We start from the raw sequence: 18,554 nt of genomic DNA, 5'->3' as shown, positions 1-18,554 counted from the left end.
TGGTGGACTGAACTATATTAACAGCTGAGTAGTCAGGATGTTTTTTTCTTTATGTGGTTGACGTACTGGTGAAGCATTCTGTTACTCTGAACTGTGTATGTATATATCTTCACTTCTGTAAATAGTTTGTATAATACACCATTTGTTCAGGAAGAAACTGGTGTGTTGGCTCTTCTTGCTGGCGTTCCTACCAATAGGAAACTTCTGGGAGCACTCTGCACACACTCCAGCAGAACTGCGGGAAGAAGATGAAGCTGAAGCAGTTGCTGCTGACCTGACAACCAAATGACCGCTATCCGAACGGTCGCCCAAATTTGGTCATGCAGGAGACATGACTTGGAGCCACAACTGCTGGTGAATGCGATCCCACTGAAGGGAAGGGTACAAAGCTGTCCTCATCCTGAATTCTTCATCATATTGAATCCAGGCGAGTCCACTAAACATTGTGTACCTCTTATAAATGATATCCATATACTGGATAAGCGCAGCCACCCGCCAAGGCTGGGCGCATGCAATCACGCCAGCATATATAAAAAACCCAGGCAGCCAATTGGCCCAAGTCCGGTCCATTTTGTGCTTCTTCAATTTCTCCTTTTCTTTGTCATCCAAATCCTCTTTATCTTTCTTCTCCAACTCATGGAACAGGAGGGAGAAGATATCAACATACTCCCCTTTTAGGATCTTATCTTTTGTCGCAGGCAACAAATGATCACCTAAAGGTAATGCTATGTTCCCGAAAGGTAAGGCAGTAAAAGGGACTGCCCCACAGGGAGAAGGAAAGCCCCAACCCCCCCCCCCCCCAAAAGGAACCTGCAAAACCCTGCTGCCCAACAGCTGGCCAATTTCCATAGGCCAAGCCCAATTTGACTGAGAACCCATACCTGAGCGCACCTCAAAAAGGATATTATAGCATTGGAAAAAGTCCAGAAAAGGGCAACTAGAATGATTAAAGGGTTGGAACCCTTTCTCTATGAAGAAAGGTTAAAACGCTTGGGGCTCTTTAGCTTGGAGAAACGTCGACTGCAGGGTGACATGATACAGGTTTACAAGATAATGCATGGGATGGAGAAAGTAGAGAAAGAAGTACTTTTCTCCCTTTCTCACAATACAAGAACTCATGGGCATTCGATGAAGTTGCTGAGCAGTCAGGTTAAAACGGATAAAAGGAAGTACTTCTTCACTCAAAGGGTGATTAACATGTGGAATTCACTGCCACAGAAGGTGGTGGTGGCTACAAGCTAGACAGCTTCAAGAGGGGGTTAGATAAAAATATGGAGCAGAGGTCTATCAGTGGCTATTAGCCACAGTGAGTATATATGTGTGAAAGACCCATGACTCCTGCTACGATGTTTCTGGCAGACCTGCCCTCCAGAATAGACAACCTGGTTAAAATATCTGCCTGAAGTGCCATCTTAGAAGCTTTTCCAGATCCTAAACATTTCCTTCTCCCCTTGACGCTTGCTCTAGCACCAATAGCCTTTGCATAATAGCTGCATTAATTTTGTCCTCACCCTCCTTATCTGAAGAAGATAAAGGTGGTGGTGGGCTTTTTGGCAGGGCCTTAGGGGCCTTTGGTGCAGGCTGCTTACACTTGGAGTTTCCTGTCCCTTTCCTACCAGACATCTTTGCAATGCCAAGGGCAATTAAGACTACACAAAATTACACCAAAATGGCCCCTTGTTAAACTGCACCTAAAAACGGCTGCTCGCTACTGAAGAACAGCCCCAGGAAGCTGATATTGCCTGCTTATGTGAATCTGTCCTATAATGGCCTCCCTCCAACAGCCCTTTAAAATGGCCACCGTCTCACAGAAGAAGGGGAAGCAATATGGCCGCCACCCAACAGTATAAGAAGGGGGACCAAATATGGCCAACTCTGTCCAGAGCAGCCCCACCCAGCACAAAGGTAGTCAAAAAAACAAACCTCCTCCCTCTAAAAAAAGGGAAAGAAAAAACAAACCCACTCCCACCCAGCACAAGGGTAGTCAAAAAAACAAACCTCCTCCCTCTAAAAGAAGGGAAAGGAAAAAACAAACCCACTCCTAAGGAGGAACTGAATTGAAACTGGAAGGAGAGGGAGAGGCAAAACCGACTGTATAATGGAGCTCCTCTCCCCCAGGCCGAAGTGTGTCGCGGTGACTGGAAGGCAGAAGCAAGCCCTGATCTTCGGGCCTATGCTGTCCAGCCCCGCTCTCCCTGTCAGCGCCACAGCTGCCTCTGTCGAGCCGCACCTTCCTGGCTTATTCGATTGCTGACGAGCAAGACTGATGGGGCCCGAGCAGGAGAAAAGAAAAATGCTCCTCTCGGCCCTCCCAAAGCTCAGGCAAGCGAGAATGGCCCGGAGCAATAAGAAAATGCTCCCTCCAATTGCCTCAGCCCCCGGCCCTGAAACTGACGCAGCAAAAGCAGGAGCCAGCATGCAGTGCTCCTGATCTGCTGAGCTTCAGCAGCGGACTGAAAACGGATGGTCCTGCCGTTACTATAGCCAAGCCCCGCCTCCTCCAAAGTGCGCCCAAATGGACCACAAAAGTCCTCCCTTCCGTTCAAAGGAGGCAAAATACATTCCTGCAGCCTAGCAGCGATGCTGCTGGCTGCAAGAAATGGATTAATCCAGTAAGATGAAAAAATGTTGATTATCTGGTATTTGCTGGGACAAGGGAAAGATAGAGCCATGTGGCTTAGTTATTTTTGATGGGTATCTCAGATACCATTAAACTGTAAAATATTCTGTTTTGTCATAAGTTTCAGAAATAACAGTCTTGATAGATAATGGAGTTGTATATGGAAGAATTTACTAATAGAAAAATGACATCCTAATTAACTGGTATAATGCCCAGCATTTCTAATTAATAGGTTCAACAGAGATGCATCATATTTTTATTCGTCTATCCTTTTGTTTCTGTTCTGTTTACAAGAATAGTGTGTTCTCATAAAGTAAATATTTATATGCTCAATCCTTTTTAAAATTCTTATTAAAATCTATTGCTTCTTCTATTCTTCCATCCTTCTTGCTCATAATCCAATTTAATATACATTACCAGGTTCCAGTATTAGTTAAATCGGTCCTGTATAGCCAGATAAATGGACACATTTTTTGCAAACACACACTGTCTTGACATTTTCAGTGAGTTATCTACCATGACCCCAAGATCTCTCTCTTGGTCAGTCTCTGTCAGTTCACACCCCATCAACTTGTATTTGTAGCTGGGATTCTTGGCCCCAATGTGCATTACTTTGCACTTGGCCACATTGAACCGCATCTGCCACGTTGACGCCCACTCACCCAGCCTCAACAGATCCCTTTGGAGTTCCTCACAATCCTCTCTGGTTCTCACCACCCTGAACAATTTAGTGTCATCTGCAAACTTGGCCACTTTTTGTGGCAGGACAACTGGCATGAACTTTGCATGAACTTTCAAGCACTTTGTAGAGCTTCCAGGCAGTTCATAAACTGATACATTTTCAGACAGACTGTCTCCACTTAAATAAAATGTTTACCAAACTTCAAAGCAATTGGGGGGGAGCAGAATTCTTCAGCCTTGGAGCACTCTTGTCAGTTCCCAGCTAGTATGGCCAGTTCGAAGAGGGTTCTCCCCTCCATACACTTGCTGGTATTCCTTTGTGTTCCCTTCCCATTTTCTTGCATGGAACTTGTAAAATCTATCCCCCCCCAACTTGGATTTTTTTGTGACTCTGCTTTGAGAGCAGTCCTTTTAAGCTTGCAATGCAAGTGGCACTGGGTTCCGCAGGCTATTCTGCACATTGAAACTGGTTGTGCTAGGCTTGCAAAATCCCTCCTCTGCTTGGATTTCTTGTGACACTGTGCTTTGAAAGCAGTTATTTTAAGCTTGTAGTGTCACAGTGGTGCTGGGTTCTGCTGGGCATTTTGTACATTGCATTGGTTTTGCTGGGCTTGAAAAAAATATCCCCCCCCTTCAGTTTGTACTGTAGAAATTATCTGGTTTGACATTAATCCCTTTTTCTTGTATTGCTGTATTGTATTTTTCTTGTATTGCTACAGTGGCACTGGGTTCTGCTGGGCATTCTGTGCACTGAACTCGTTGTGCTAGGCTTGCAAACTCCCCTTTGCTTGGAGTTTGATTCTGTGCTAGACATCAGTCTTATTTTGCTATAATGGCAGTGGATTCTGCTGGGCAGTTGTTGGTTGCACTGGTACTTCTGGGCTTCACGATCCTGAGAGTGTATATCCATGGATTTTATAACTGATTTGCCTCCCTCAATGGGGAAAACGGTCATCTGGGTCATTGTGGACACTTTTTCTAAACAAGCTCACTTCGTGCCTTGTGAACAACTTCCCATGGCGAAGCAGCTGGGTCAATTGTTTATTCAGCACACCTTTCGGCTACATGCTTTTCCTGCTAAGGTGGTCTCTGACCGTGGCTCACAATTTGTTGCCAAATTTTGGTCACACTTATGTGAATTGGCAGGGATAGAGCAAGGGCTCAGTTCCGCTTACCACCCCCAGATGGATGGACAGACGGAATGCACCAACACGGTGCTTGAGCAGTTTTTATGCTGCTATATGTCCTTCCAGCAGGACAACTGGGTAGCCCTGCTGCCCTTTGCAGAGTATGCTTATAACAGCGTGCATAGCACCACCAAAGTAAGTCCCTTCAAAGCAGTGTATGGATATGAGACCAAGCATTCCCTGAGCTCGCCCCCCCTTGTCTGCTCCCACGGACTTTGCAGAATGGTGGCAAGGGATAGCTGGGGGCTGGATAGTCATCAGCAAACAACTGCAGAGGGCGCAAGACACCTACAAAACCCAATACAATAAAAACATTCTGAACTTTGGGACTTAGCAGTGGACGGCAAGGTGTATATTTCAACCAAGCACTTACCTAACGCACAGAACTGTAAAAAATTAGGGATGAAATATTTGGGGCCTTTCCCAATCAAAAGGATGATAAATAAGGTAACTGTTGAAGTGGAATTGCCAAACAACCTTTAAACATGTCCACCCTTGTGTTCATGCCAGCTATTTGAAAAAAGACCTTGAAGCCTCATTTTGGCATCCCCAGACAGAACCATTACCCTCGACTGTGGTTCGTGGTCAGATTCATCATGAAGTGCAAGAAATTCTCGATGCCAAGATTAAACATGGAGAACTGTTTTATCTTATCAAATAGACTCACTTCCCCTTAAGTCAAGTTGAATGGGTCAGTTCCAAAGATACAAACTGTAAAGCATTAATTAAAGACTTTTACAGCAAACATCCCAACAAACCAGGGGGAAGAGGGCCTTAGGGGGGGCAGAATGTCAAGAGTCACTCCATTTTGTTCCTCTTGTCATATGTATCCAGTATACAATACTTTGCTTGTGTTAGCTATGCTGCCTTTGATGTAACTCGTTGTTTACTGTTTATCTGGAGAAAAGATGGTATGTCTGGGAGCTAGTTAATTGCTATGCAACCAAGGCCAACGGCTGGAGGGGATGCGACCCAGGAACTGATAACGACACCTGTGGTGATGAGAGCTAGTAGAAACCCCGCGCAAAACCCCCGCTTTAGCTTGGTGCGCTTTGGCTTGAATTATAACGGTCAGGGCAAAGGTTTATAAGTTGGAGGGACTGGCAAGAAGGTCATTTCTGACAACCCGTGTGTATGCCCATGAAGCTAGAATAAAGATCTTGAAGTTCAGTTGTCTTTTCCTTGACTCTGGGTCTGACACTGTACATGGCTATTTCTCTATTCTTGCAATGCCTTGTAGAAATCATAGTTTTTTCTCTGGGGAAGACTACCATTTTGTAGACAAACACATAGCCCTCAGACTGTGCCATAGTGACTTCCCATGTTCTTGACCAGCACAGGAAGCAGTTTATGTACAAAAACTCATGATGTCAAATCATTTCATGTTTTCCTCTGGGTCATAGACTCAAAGCGTTGACCATGAGATTTCTGTAATGAATATCGATCAATCAAAAGTAGGATTGCAGCTTACAGATACACACCTGAATAGCATACTTAAGATTGCTACAATGCAGACATTGTTTCCACATTTTGATGCAATAATTCAGAGCAAGAGGTGTCAGTTATCAGAGACTGCTAAATAAACAAAATACTGCAAGAGTTCTGATGTTTTAATCATGTTTTATTTTAAGTTTTAAAAAATCTTTGCGTCTGTATTTACATCTCTGCTACCTGCATTACATTTTATGACACGCATGGCCCAGCTCAACAAGATCTCATTTATGTCAGATCTAGCCCTCATAACAAACCAATTTGACACTTTTGTACTAATCAATTTCAGGTTTGAACTGTATGAGATTGAAATGGAAAGAGATTTGGGGATTATAATACATAGTTCAGTGAAAATGTTGACCCAGAGTGCAGCAGCAGTGACAAAAGCAAACTTCACTTTGGAGATTATTAGGAAAGGTATTGAGCCTAAAACTGCCAGTTTTGTAATGCCCTTGTGCAGAGCCGTGGTACAGCTGCATCTGGAATACTGTATGTAGTTCTGGTTACAATATCTCAAAAAGGATAGTGCAGAACTGGAAAAAAGTACATAAGAGGTCAGCCAAAGTGATCAAGGAAAGGCTGGAGAGACTTTTTTTATTTGAAAGAAAGAAGTCTAAGAGGGAACATCATAGAGGTTTATAAAATTATTCATGGAGAAAGTAGATAAACTTCCTCTCCCATGGTGGTAGAACATGGGGACATCCAATGAAGTTGATGAACAATAGGTAAAGGAAAGATGAAAGGAAAGACTTCTTTTCCTAATGAATAATTAAATTGTGGAATTCACTGAGCATAGATAGATTCAGAAGGGGCTTAGACAGATACATGGACAATAGGTTAATCAGTGGCTACTAGCCATAGATGGTAAAGGGAACATTCATATTCAGAGGCAGTAAACCTCTGAAACCCAGTGCTAGGAGGTAACATCATGGGAAAGCCTAGATCTGTGTACCCTTTTTGTTAGCTCTTCAGGCAGCTAGTTGGCCATTGTGTGATACAGAATACTGTACTGGAAGGACTACTAGTCTGGTCCACAAAGGCTGTTTTTATGCATTGTGTAGTGATATTTTAAAATTCAGATAGTGACATTATTTGTATATACTTCTAATCTTTTTTAATCTTTATTTTTACAATCTTGCCACCTTGTGGTGTGTATTGGCAATGAAGCTTGATTAAAATTCCTTTATAAGAATAATACATTGTTTCTATACAATATGTAAATAGTAGGAATTGCATCATATTGAGCTAATGGATCGTAGACTGATTTGGTGCAGCCTGTTCTTGCTTTTGCATATGATATTTTTACTCTTAGAAACTGAAATATAACTTGAATATAATATTTTAAGCAAGGAAGCATTGAGGTTCTGAAGACGAGTTTTTTTTTTTAAATCTCCCTTGGACCATGGTGGCATTTGCTGATTTGTGGAGAAAATGGACACTGATTAACGGGCAATTCGATGCAGCAAGAAACTATTTGTCCCAAACTATCTGGTGTGAGATTTTGCCAGTTATTGATCCCAGTCAACTCAGCACATATGAAATGGTCAGAGGTTTATTAGAGATCAATACAGAACAATGGGCCATCATGCTACAAAGCCATTGCTGAGATGACAGTAACTTACAAATAGAACCAATAGTATACCAAGCAAAAAGGCATGCGAGTTAAAGCCAACCCCATCAGTTAGACTCCCAGGGTTATGTGTACAGCATAGAGAGTCTTCACTGGACCCTCAAGGACATCTGGCTGAAGTTAGACACTGCCACAGCTACCAGATAACAGTTCTATTGCCAACATTTTCCTCCTGCGTATCTTGAGAAAGTTACAGAAAGTAAAATGCCAATGTATACAGAATAAGATATATGAGTAGTAAATAGACCCCCACGCATTATTAAAGAAGGGGACATGGCCAATGATGTCACTTCCGGTGACATCACAGGAAGTTGTGTCAACCCCATGCATAATTAATGAAGGGGCGTGGCCAGAGACATCACATTCGATGACATCACCGGACACTGCGTCATCAGGGTCACGACCCCAATGATGTCACCCAGGTCATCACCCCAGAATCACGTGAACGGAAACTGCGTCAAATGGAGGACGGAAGTGACCTATTTTGGGGGCGCCACCATGATGTAGGCAACCCGCATATTTAATTAAGCACCTCCCACCAGGAGGTGTCCTGTCCAGCCCCACCCCCACATGACCTAGCCCTGCCAATCACCATCAATGCACCACCATGACGTAGCTACCCCACATATTTAATTAATTAAGCACCTCCTCCAGGAAATGACCTTACTAACTCATACCACATGGCATAGCCAGGCCAATCAAGTCTACGTCCACTCTGCTGTGACGTAGCAACCCTGCATATTAAGTGAGCAGGCCAGAAATCATATGTGTAGCCCCCTCCCCTGCCTCTTTCTCCAGCGCCACCCACTGCAGCTTCATTGAACTTCTGCCTGTGGCTCCCCAACCCGGAAAAAGGGGGCTGCCAATGAGAAGGCCTGAGTAGATCCATGTGACCCCTCTAAAAACACGCCCAGTCACCCCTGGCCAATAGCAAATGGGCTGGGGCCCACCCCCACCAGGTTATTTTAAGAAAGAAGCCATTTCTGCTTGAACACACGTGCACAGGCTCTTGCTGAGAACATGGAAACTCCTGCCAGACCCTTGGCACTTTCCAGCCCACCGCCATTGGTGAGACAAAATTTTAAAAGGAGATATGTGAGCAGTTCTGAGGATGAAGAATTTGTTCCCGCAAAACTCCATTCCCCGGGGCCTGTTTTTGACGAAGAGACACGCATTAGTATGGACAGTGGTGAGACAACAGCTGACATGCTATCTAAAAACGGCGTTTCCCAAATTTTGCAAGGCCCCCTGAAAGATTTCCCAGATACACGGGAACTTATTCCCTATAGCACCCAGGTTTTCCAAGAGATTCCTGATTCCCAAGAGCTGATTCCAAGTGAGAACTCTATGGCACAGGTAATTTGGGAAAGGGGGATAGGGGGGTGGGGTGGGGGAGTAGAAAAGGTTATTGGAAACAGACTTTGCATAGTGCTTTTAACTGAAAAAAATCTGCTTTTAATAGTATTCTACCTGCATTGAGTCACAAATTCCAGATTTAAAATTGGCTGAAGCCACAGAGGAGAATACTCCTTCAGAGGCAAAGATCTCCACGCAGGTATGGACCCCAGTTGTTGAGTGTTGTGTGGTGGGTGTGGGGGCTTGTCAAGGTTTGTAAAACTAAAATAAATGCTATCTTTTTAACAGAACAGCAAAAAATTCCATTTGGCATGACGCCCGGGGAACGAGTCATAGCCATGAGAAAGCTTTTAAACATGGAAGTTTTTGAAGATTCTGACTGAATACCACCCTGAAAATGGAAATCAGCAGTGTCAGCTGCGATCTATTCAATAACGATGCATTGTATCAATGATTTTTTATATGATTCTTGTGAAGGACGCCAGCTTCAATCGCCCAGACAGAAATCTCACGCATGTGTTTCTTGGTCTGAACAAATAGTAGACCGCAAGGTGAAATTTGTAACTGATGAAATGTCAATAAATTCGATAATGCAAGTTGTGACCTCGGTTGCCTATTCATTGAAATGTCTGTTCTTCACGCAAGAGAATATGGACCAAATATTTGATTATTAAATAAAGTTGAAGACGCCTCAAATTCACGCAAAACTCTTGAAACAATTTTGAAAAACTCTGACAGTTCAATGGTTAAATATGTTCAAGGCTACATCAAAGATGTGCATTTTCGTTCATTTTTTCTGCGCCAAAAAAATGGTGTTTCTGTGTAGTAAATAAGAGAGAGATTGCAGCTGCTTTTTACTGTCTGTTTTTGAAATAAACCTTGTAAATAGACTGCAACTCCTTTTTTCACTGTCTGTAAATGAAAAAAAGCCTGTAAATAAAAAGGAACCGTTTTAAAGAAATCAGTGTTGTTATTACATGCTCAGGCATGCCGCCATGAAATGAAGGGCTGGTGGTTGTGAGGGAGGGGGGGGGGCTGCAATCTGATTAAATCTGGCAGCATTTTAAAATTCTTAGGATGGTTAGTCCCCACATTTATTGGTTGCTGTTTTTAAAAAAAGTTTGGGAAGAAGTGTTGCAAGGGAGGGAGAGAGGGGGCTAAACTCTGATTAAATCTGGCAGCATTTTAAAAATTGGTAAGATGGTTAGTTTCCATATTTACTGGCTGCTGTTTTTAAAAAAAGTTTGGGAAGTGTATATTGCAATGTATTCTGAAAAACTACTTACCCTCTTTCCCATGTGCTTCCTGAAACCATGGCTGCTTCTTTTTTAAGATTGTGTGGGAGGGGAAAGGAAGGGGGGGGGATTTTGCAGTCACATGGATGGAACCTGGTTACCTTTACAATTCATGAATAATTTCTATTGGATTAGCAAGTCACATGGCAGGGGGAACCAATCACAGTGCTCCTTCACACACAATAGTGGTCAGTTGGTCTTGATTAGGGGGTGAGTCACATCCTTTTCAGCTAGAGGAGGAGGAGGTCAGAAGACATCTTTACCTTGAGGCTGCAGGTAAGCCATGTGCTACTCTTTTTTTAGTGATTAGAAATTAATACTGCTTGTAGATTTTGTCTGTTTGAATCCTTTTACTGCCTGTAAAGCAGCTAGTTTATGGCCTGTTTGCCCCAAGCATGCTTAATGAGAAGAAAGAGGGGATCTACTCCTGTTTTTTTATTTAACAGACGTTTGCAAGCTGCAAGGATATTTAGCTACCCTTTATAGTGGCTCTTTTGAATGGCAGAGGTTTGTTTTATATATTTTACAATATGCTTTTTAAAAAAGGCAGATTTCTTTCCTTTGGCTGATAATGAATGGCTGGGGAGGGTGGGGGGGGGAGTATGAGCTGTTTCAGTTTTTCTTGATTAGATTAAGGGACGAGTCGCATCCTTTTCCAGCTCACAGAGAGGCACTAAAGGGAGACTTTTTTTACCTTGAGATGTTTGTCTTAAGCTTCATAAATGGGGATAATAATTTAATGCTGTAAAAAGGTTTATTTGTGATCAGTCCTTTTCAATATATTTTTTAAATCTTAGGGGTGAAAAAGTACAAATATGGCAGAAGAAAAGTCTTCAAAAAACAAAGGTATATTTTGCATTCCTCTCTGTTTTAAAATCAGTTTGCTGTTGTTTTTATAAGAGGGGTGAGTGGAGGGGAATAATTTAAAAATGGGATGGCTGCATTATATTTCATATTTTTGGCATTTTAATATGCAGGCCAGAAGAGGCCACATGGCTGTGAAGTATGGTGAAAAATGATACACTCAAAAATACAATGTGGTAAATATTTGATTTGCCTTTGTGTGTGAGGGTGGAGATTGTTTTTCTGAATGAATTTAAGGGATTTTTCCTTTAAAAAAACAGTTTGAAAAAGCTAACTTTTTTTCGTTAGGCCAGTATGCCCCTGACAATGATGATGATGGGCCTTCTAAGGAAAATTTCTCTCCTCCCTTATCCCTGTTGGAAACCAAGAGATGCTTGAAATCACTGTCTGGTAAATTTTAAGTTTTGCTTCACTGTTCTGGATTTTAATTTTAAAAAGCAAGCTTAATGTTTAATTTTTATATTGTGGGGAAATGATTTTTAACTTTGTGCCTATGTAATAACTCTCTACTGTAGATGAGAAAAAGTGCAAATCGGATGAAGCACAAGTGTTTGCATTCCAGCTGTTGTAGCCACCAGCAATTTTAACATGAGCTCACATGTGTCGCTAAAAGACACATCCACATCAGCATTGTCAGTTTTCTTTTTCTTAGAGGATGGTTCAAAAGCACCCTTTTGTAGGTGTTTACAGTCTGTTACCACCAGCTCTTCATTTCATGGGGGTATGCTGGGCACCATGCAAAGTCTGTTTCCAATAACCTTTTCTACTCCCCCACTCCCCATCCCCCTTTCCCAAATTACCTGTGCCATAGAGTTAGAACATAAGAACATAAGAGAAGCCATGTTGGATCAGGCCAACGGCCCATCAAGTCCAACACTCTGTGTCACACAGTGGCAAAAAAAATTATATACACACATACACTGTGGCTAATAGCCGCTGATGGACCTGTGCTCCATATTTCTATCTAAACCCTTCTTGAAGGTGGCCATACTTGAAGGTGGCCATACTTCTCGCTTGGAATCAGCTCTTGGGAATCAGGAATCTCTTGGAAAACCTGGGTGCTATAGGGAATAAGTTCCCGTGTATCTGGGAAATCTTTCAGGAGGCCTTGCAAAATTTGGGAAACACCATTTTTAGATAGCATGTCAGCTGTTGTCTCACCACTGCCCATACTAATGCGTGTCTCTTCGTCAAAAACAGGCCCCGGGGAATGGAGTTTTGCGGGAACAAATTCTTCATCCTCAGAACTGCTCACATATCTCCTTTTAAAATTTTGTCTCACCAATGGCGGTGGGCTGGAAAGTGCCAAGGGTCTGGCAGGAGTTTCCATGTTCTCAGCAAGAGCCTGTGCACGTGTGTTCAAGCAGAAATGGCTTCTTTCTTAAAATAACCTGGTGGGGGTGGGCCCTAGCCCATTTGCTATTGGCCAGGGGTGACTGGGTGTGTTTTAGAGGGGTCACATGGATCTACTCAGGCCTTCTCATTGGCGGCCCCCTTTTTCCGGGTTGGGGAGCCACAGGCAGAAGTTCAATGAAGCTGCAGTGGGTGGCGCTGGAGAAAGAGGCAGGGGAGGGGGCTACACATATGATTTCTGGCCTGCTCACTTAATATGCAGGGTTGCTACGTCACAGCAGAGTGGACGTAGACTTGATTGGCCTGGCTATGCCATGTGGTGTGAGTTAGTAAGGTCATTTCCTGGAGGAGGTGCTTAATTAATTAAATATGGGGGGTAGCTACATCATGGTGGGGCATAGATGGTGACTGGCAGGGCTAGGTCACGTGGGGGTGGAGCTAGACAGGACTCCTGGTGGGTTGCGCTTATTTAAATATGCGGGTTGCCTGCATCACAGTGGCGCCCCCCAAATAGGTCACTTCCGTCCTCCATTTGACACAGTTTCTGTTTACATGACTCTGGGGTGATGACCTGGGTGATGTCATTGGGGCCATGACCCTGATGATGCAGTTTCCAGTGATGTCACCAGATGTGACATCACTGGCCATGCTCCTTCATTAATTATTCATGGGGTTGACGCAGTTTCTGGCAATGTCATTGGAAGTGACATTACTGACCACGCCCCCTTCATTAATAATGTGTGTGTGTGGTGTCTATTTACTACTTACGTGTTTTGAGCAAAATGGAAATTGAATACTTCGTATTCTCGTATGCAATGCAGGACAATACACGGAATGAAGTTAACAGAATCAGTGAATGCCTTCGATACAGCAGAACCATTTGACATTCTGACCCAATTGTCAGGGAACCTGACGTCTTGAAGTTAACTTGGATTCACACCCATTTATAAGGAGTGAAGGGGGGGGAAACAATTTGCATGACTGAATTTGCTAAGGGTATTGGTGAAAAACTACTCAGAAATTATGGAACTTGAGGAAGGTGTACTGATGTTGCTGCTGCTGCCACTTTTACTTAATATTTGGTAGCAAGAATATGCCATATGCTATAGAAAGTATGGACTTGGCCCTGGCCCTGAGGGCATCTTGGTGTTTACTGCTTTCTCTTGTTCCTCTTGCTTACTTGTTCCACCTACATTTGTAGATAGTTTATTACAAAGTCTTCAGTTTTAAAAAAGGTGGTCCCCTGTGCAAGCACCAGTCGTTTCTAACTCTGGGGTGACGTTGCATCACAATGTTTTCACGGCAAACTTTTTATGGGGTGGTTTGCCATTGCCTTCCCCAGTTATCTACACTTTACCCCCAGCAATCTGGGTACTCATTTTACTGACCTCGGAAGGATGGAAGGCTGAATCAACCTTGAGCCAGATACCTGAACCCAGCTTCCACCAGGATTGAACTCAGGTCGTGAACAGAGCTTGGACTGCAATACTGCAGCTTACCATTCTGCGCCATGGGGCTCCTCCATCTTCAATTTGCTCTAATACAAAAAAGAAACTTCATTTGAAATGACCACATGGAACTTTGAACAGGAGGTGTGTGAAATACACCATACCTGATATGTGAACAAGTTTAATGCTTTGGATATGAGCCTTCAATTGAGCTGGAAGGATAGGCTGAAGTTAGAAAAGACACATGGCTTCTTGCACTAGCAACTTATCACAAGCAGCCACCAATGAGGTTGAGCAGCATGGTAATTGTCACATGTTTTGTGACAGGGTTGTTCTTTTTTTGCAACAGAAACATGTCTCTTGAGACTTAAAAATTATATAGGCTGTAATTCTAACCATGCTTTCTAAGGTATAAACCCAACTAAGAATTATTTCTGATTAAACATGGTCAGGATCTACTGCTAGTCTCCTTAATGTTGTTTGTGCTATATGTAAATGCTAACGCAAGATAGCATGTAGAAGAAAAAACAGTGTGTGACCAGTACAACGAAAGCTTCATATAATAGTTATGGACTGATTGAAACATGAATTGATTCAAGGGTTGTGTTGTGTTTGAAAATTCTTTTTCTACAGCTGAACTAAAAATGAAATAAAGGGAATGGGGTTGGATCCAGTGTGATTTTTCACTGAATCTCATCTGGTTTTTGTCCAAGGAGATTCCATGATCCTCAGCATAGTCTTTTTGATGGTCAAAGAGGATCCTCTTCTGCTGTTTTCACCAGTAGAAAAGTTGGTCGGATCCAACCCATGGCGTATCTATTTAGAGGTTTGACAACTACAAAGATTGTGTTTGAGAATCATTTTTTATTAAAATATATGACTGCTCAGATATTTGTATATATTATATCTTAAGGTAAGCAAGACTGAATAATTTCTTGTGTTTAAGGCAACTGAGTCCTCGGATACTAAGAGAGATGTTCTTGATAATATAGCTAGAAACTTCCTAATTGTGTTGCCCTGCTATCTCATGCTGCATATTATAGCTCATTTATAGCTTGCTGCTGTTTGTTCTTCTACTTTGCATTTGGTCTTTATCTTGAATGTCTTTCTTGTTACTTCCTCCCCAGTTTTGACATCAAGATTGATTTACTGCAGAAGAAATTGGTGATGTGACTCCAGTTCCCATTTATGAAGCTCATTTGTTTTTCTAAGGATAAACCAGCACTGTGAGTTGTATAAAGTTTTCAGTTTTATAGAGCAGTCTAAGTAATCTTTGAAAATAAACATCTGACTGATAGTAAAATGAAATCTGTCAAGCTAATGGTAATGGCTTGCTTACTGAAAATGAGAACTTTCTTTTTGAGACTGGTGTTCTGGCCCATATAATAGATCATCTTATTTCTTTCTAGATTCTTAAAGGAGAGGCATTTAAAACTGGAAAAAGCTAACACTATGGCTCAGTTCTGATATCACACGGGGGGGGGGGGGGGGAGAAAAATGAATTCAGCTTGCAGATAATCGCTCAGATTCTGGTCTGATTTAACAAATGTTTGTTTCATTTTCGTCTCTTTGTAGTCTGGGAGAGCATTGGCTCAGAAAACATGGCAGGATTAAAGTAGGATTAAACCAGGATGTCTGCATTCAGACATAGCATAAAACTGTAGTTAAGACTAATTCTGGTTCATAAACCAACTTCATATCCTAGCTTCAAATCCTTGTTTGATAAACCCACACTAGCCATAGTTAGTAGAATGGCCTGTGTTCAGACAATTATACTAACCATAGTTAGTTTAGTTAGCAATGGTTTTTGCATGATGTCTGAACTGAATATCTAAAGATATATAGATATGCAATCAAATGGCAGTTATTTTAACACTTCAATTGTAATGAATTATTCAAGGTGAAAATCCAGGGATTACAAAATCAGTCCTTGATGTGACTAGTATTTTAATGACAGCTATACAAATACTTTCTTTGAATCATTTTTGATGTTTAAGTTGTCATAAAAAGGTTTTAGACTTTGTGCATTACATGATTAACCTTTTTAGACTATTTAATGTATGTACATTTGAACTGAAGTTCTGCCTTGGCTGAATGGTGTAAGATAAATGTAGTAATTAACTAAACTTTCAGGGATATGGAAATAAAGTATTTTACCATAGTGAGATAATGCTAGTTGTTTTTGACAACATAAGCTAAATGAACTGGGAAATGGCAGTTCTCAAACAACCTACTCAATGATTACAAAGTGATTGCTCTGGAGGAAGTGGTTTTAGGATTGTGTAACCTTGGCTATTAAAAATGTATGAGTACAGTCTTATCGATTGCAATGACAAGTAGACACTCTAAGATTCAGGTAGTCAGAAGGCAGCATAAGTTTGAGTGCTATATACAGAACACTACATTGATGTTGTGCTATCATGGAAGATGTACCGTTCAAGAGGATAGTACCTCATTCTATATAATCAATATGATGGAGCATAGATGACAATATAGGGCATTTTTATAAATGAGGCTTTATTTAATTATGCAGGAGATTCTGCTTTTCATATTGCAAATAAATTAGTCACAAATTCTATGTCCAACAGCAGTCTCAGAGGCAAGTATAAAAATGAATCTAAATATGTATCTTACATGATGTGGTGATTAGCTTTATCAATTTGAAATATAGGAATAATAGTCACCAGGGCTACCAAGAGCCACCATAGGCTCCTGGACAAAAATTCCATCCAAGCCTCATATGATCCTGCTGCAAAACAAATACTATAGCAAAACAAGCAGCTTGGCTTCCTTTTATTGCTTAAATCCAACTAGTTACAGTTCTCTTTTCCTTCCTCTTCCCTCCTTTCCTGCCTCCTGAGAGAGAGACAGACAGACAGACATTGGGCTACTGAAATGACCTGGGAAATAATAATAGCTCTTGTTCAGGCTGAAGGTACAGAATCTTTACAGATCAAAGAGAACAGACCCAACTAGAGCTTATGGGTGCAATCCTAAACAGGTATCCTTAGAAGTAATTTTGTTCAGTTCAGTTTATTTCAGTCTCCTGTTTCCCTTGCATATGTGTTTTTAAAATTTAACATATACTATTCATTCATTATGAGATATTACAGCTTTAAAGTGTGCATTTTAATGAGAATGCAGATGAAGCAGAGGAATCACTGAATTATATTTTTAAAGCTTTCTACAAAAATGAGAATAGGATAACAATATGCTATGAACTTTTCATAAGAATAAAATTATAGGCTTACTGGATCATAGCAGAGATCTTTTTAGTCCAATGTCCTATTTCCCACACTGGCCAGCCAGATGCTTCTGGGAATCCCACTTGCAAGGAATAAAATAAACAGCTGTCCCACACAGTTGCCTCCACCAAATGGTATACTCTCTGAACATGAAAGTTCTGTGTGGTCTTCAGAGCTAACAGCCACTCATGAACCAGTCAACCACCATTAAACTTGTCTAATCTCTTTTTAAAGCCTCTTAAACCAGTGGATGTTACCTCTTGTAATAGTTTATACAAAAATTAGCTGTCCAGTATGTGATGTAGCACTTCCTTTTGACAGTCCTGAACATACAGCCAATCAAAGACTCCCATTCGGGTCAAGGAAAATGGGATAGATCTTCTAGAAAGAAAAGGAAATTCCCTTCCCAGTCCCAGGAGTTAACTCTGAAGAGTGCAGAAATCCCTGGTCTGGTGTGGTTAGAAACTCAAGACAAGTACTGCCATTTCCAGAGAAGGGACTGGAAAGAGGGTACTAGCCTTCTGGAAACCAAATGAGTTAGAGAATTAGGGTTTGTAGAATCTTTCGGGATCAAGTGCCGTGTTCTACTGGAGAAAGTTTTCTGAGAACAGTAACGAAACGTCTGGAAGGAAAACTTTCTCCTGTAGAACACGGCACTTGATCCCGAAAGATTCTACAAACCCTAATGATGTTACCAGCCGTGAAAACCTGAAATCTTTGAGTTAGAGAATACTCAAAGAAAATGTACCGGAGTGTTTGGGGAAAACTCTATATCAAAAGCCTCTCAGCTTTTAAAATTTAAGTTACTGTGAAAAACTTAAACATAAAAACTAAAATCTGTGCATGTACTGATTTTACCTCAGAGTTATCTATACTGAGTTACCTCAGAAATTTTACCCCTGATTTCACCTTTCCCCCTCTATGTTGAATAAAATATTTTGTTAATTTGGAATATAAAAAGGTCTTGAGTGTCCCCAACCCATGAGCTTACATTGGGCCAGCAAGGGGATCCCCTCCCGACATTGCCGGTGTGATGACATCACTTGTAAATAACATCTTTGTGCCGGCGATGTCATGCGTCGGCAGCTCTAGGAGCTTCCAGGGAAACTCTATGGTTTTTCTGGACACTCTAGCCATTTGGGAAGGAAACTTGGGAACCTATGGCTCAGTCAGTAAAGGGAAAGAAAAACAGGGAAAATCTTGCTTTGGATGGACTGGGCAATCATATTATGTATCTAATTTTGAAATTTTGTATTTACATGCACACACAGGCACACACACACTCACTTATAATCAGGGCTTTTTTGTAGCAGGAACTCCTTTGCATATTAGGCCACATACCCCTGATATAGCCAGTCCTCCTGGAGCTTACAGTAGACCTTGT

General features: G+C 41.7%; 1 protein-coding gene across 1 annotated transcript in view; it reads left to right on the top strand.

Annotated features, from left to right (window-relative positions):
• ATP2B2 (ATPase plasma membrane Ca2+ transporting 2) overlaps positions 1 to 18,554 on the top strand; it is an 895,196-nt gene that overhangs the window by 313,520 nt on the left and 563,122 nt on the right. The window contains exon 3 of the mRNA XM_060239903.1: positions 15,053 to 15,151. The gene's annotated coding sequence lies outside the window, so the exon portion shown is untranslated. The remainder of the gene's footprint in view (positions 1 to 15,052; positions 15,152 to 18,554) is intronic.

Source organism: Heteronotia binoei, chromosome 5, assembly GCF_032191835.1.
Source record: "Heteronotia binoei isolate CCM8104 ecotype False Entrance Well chromosome 5, APGP_CSIRO_Hbin_v1, whole genome shotgun sequence".
Taxonomy (NCBI): domain Eukaryota; kingdom Metazoa; phylum Chordata; class Lepidosauria; order Squamata; family Gekkonidae; genus Heteronotia; species Heteronotia binoei.
This window is presented reverse-complemented; position numbering and strand designations above follow the sequence as displayed.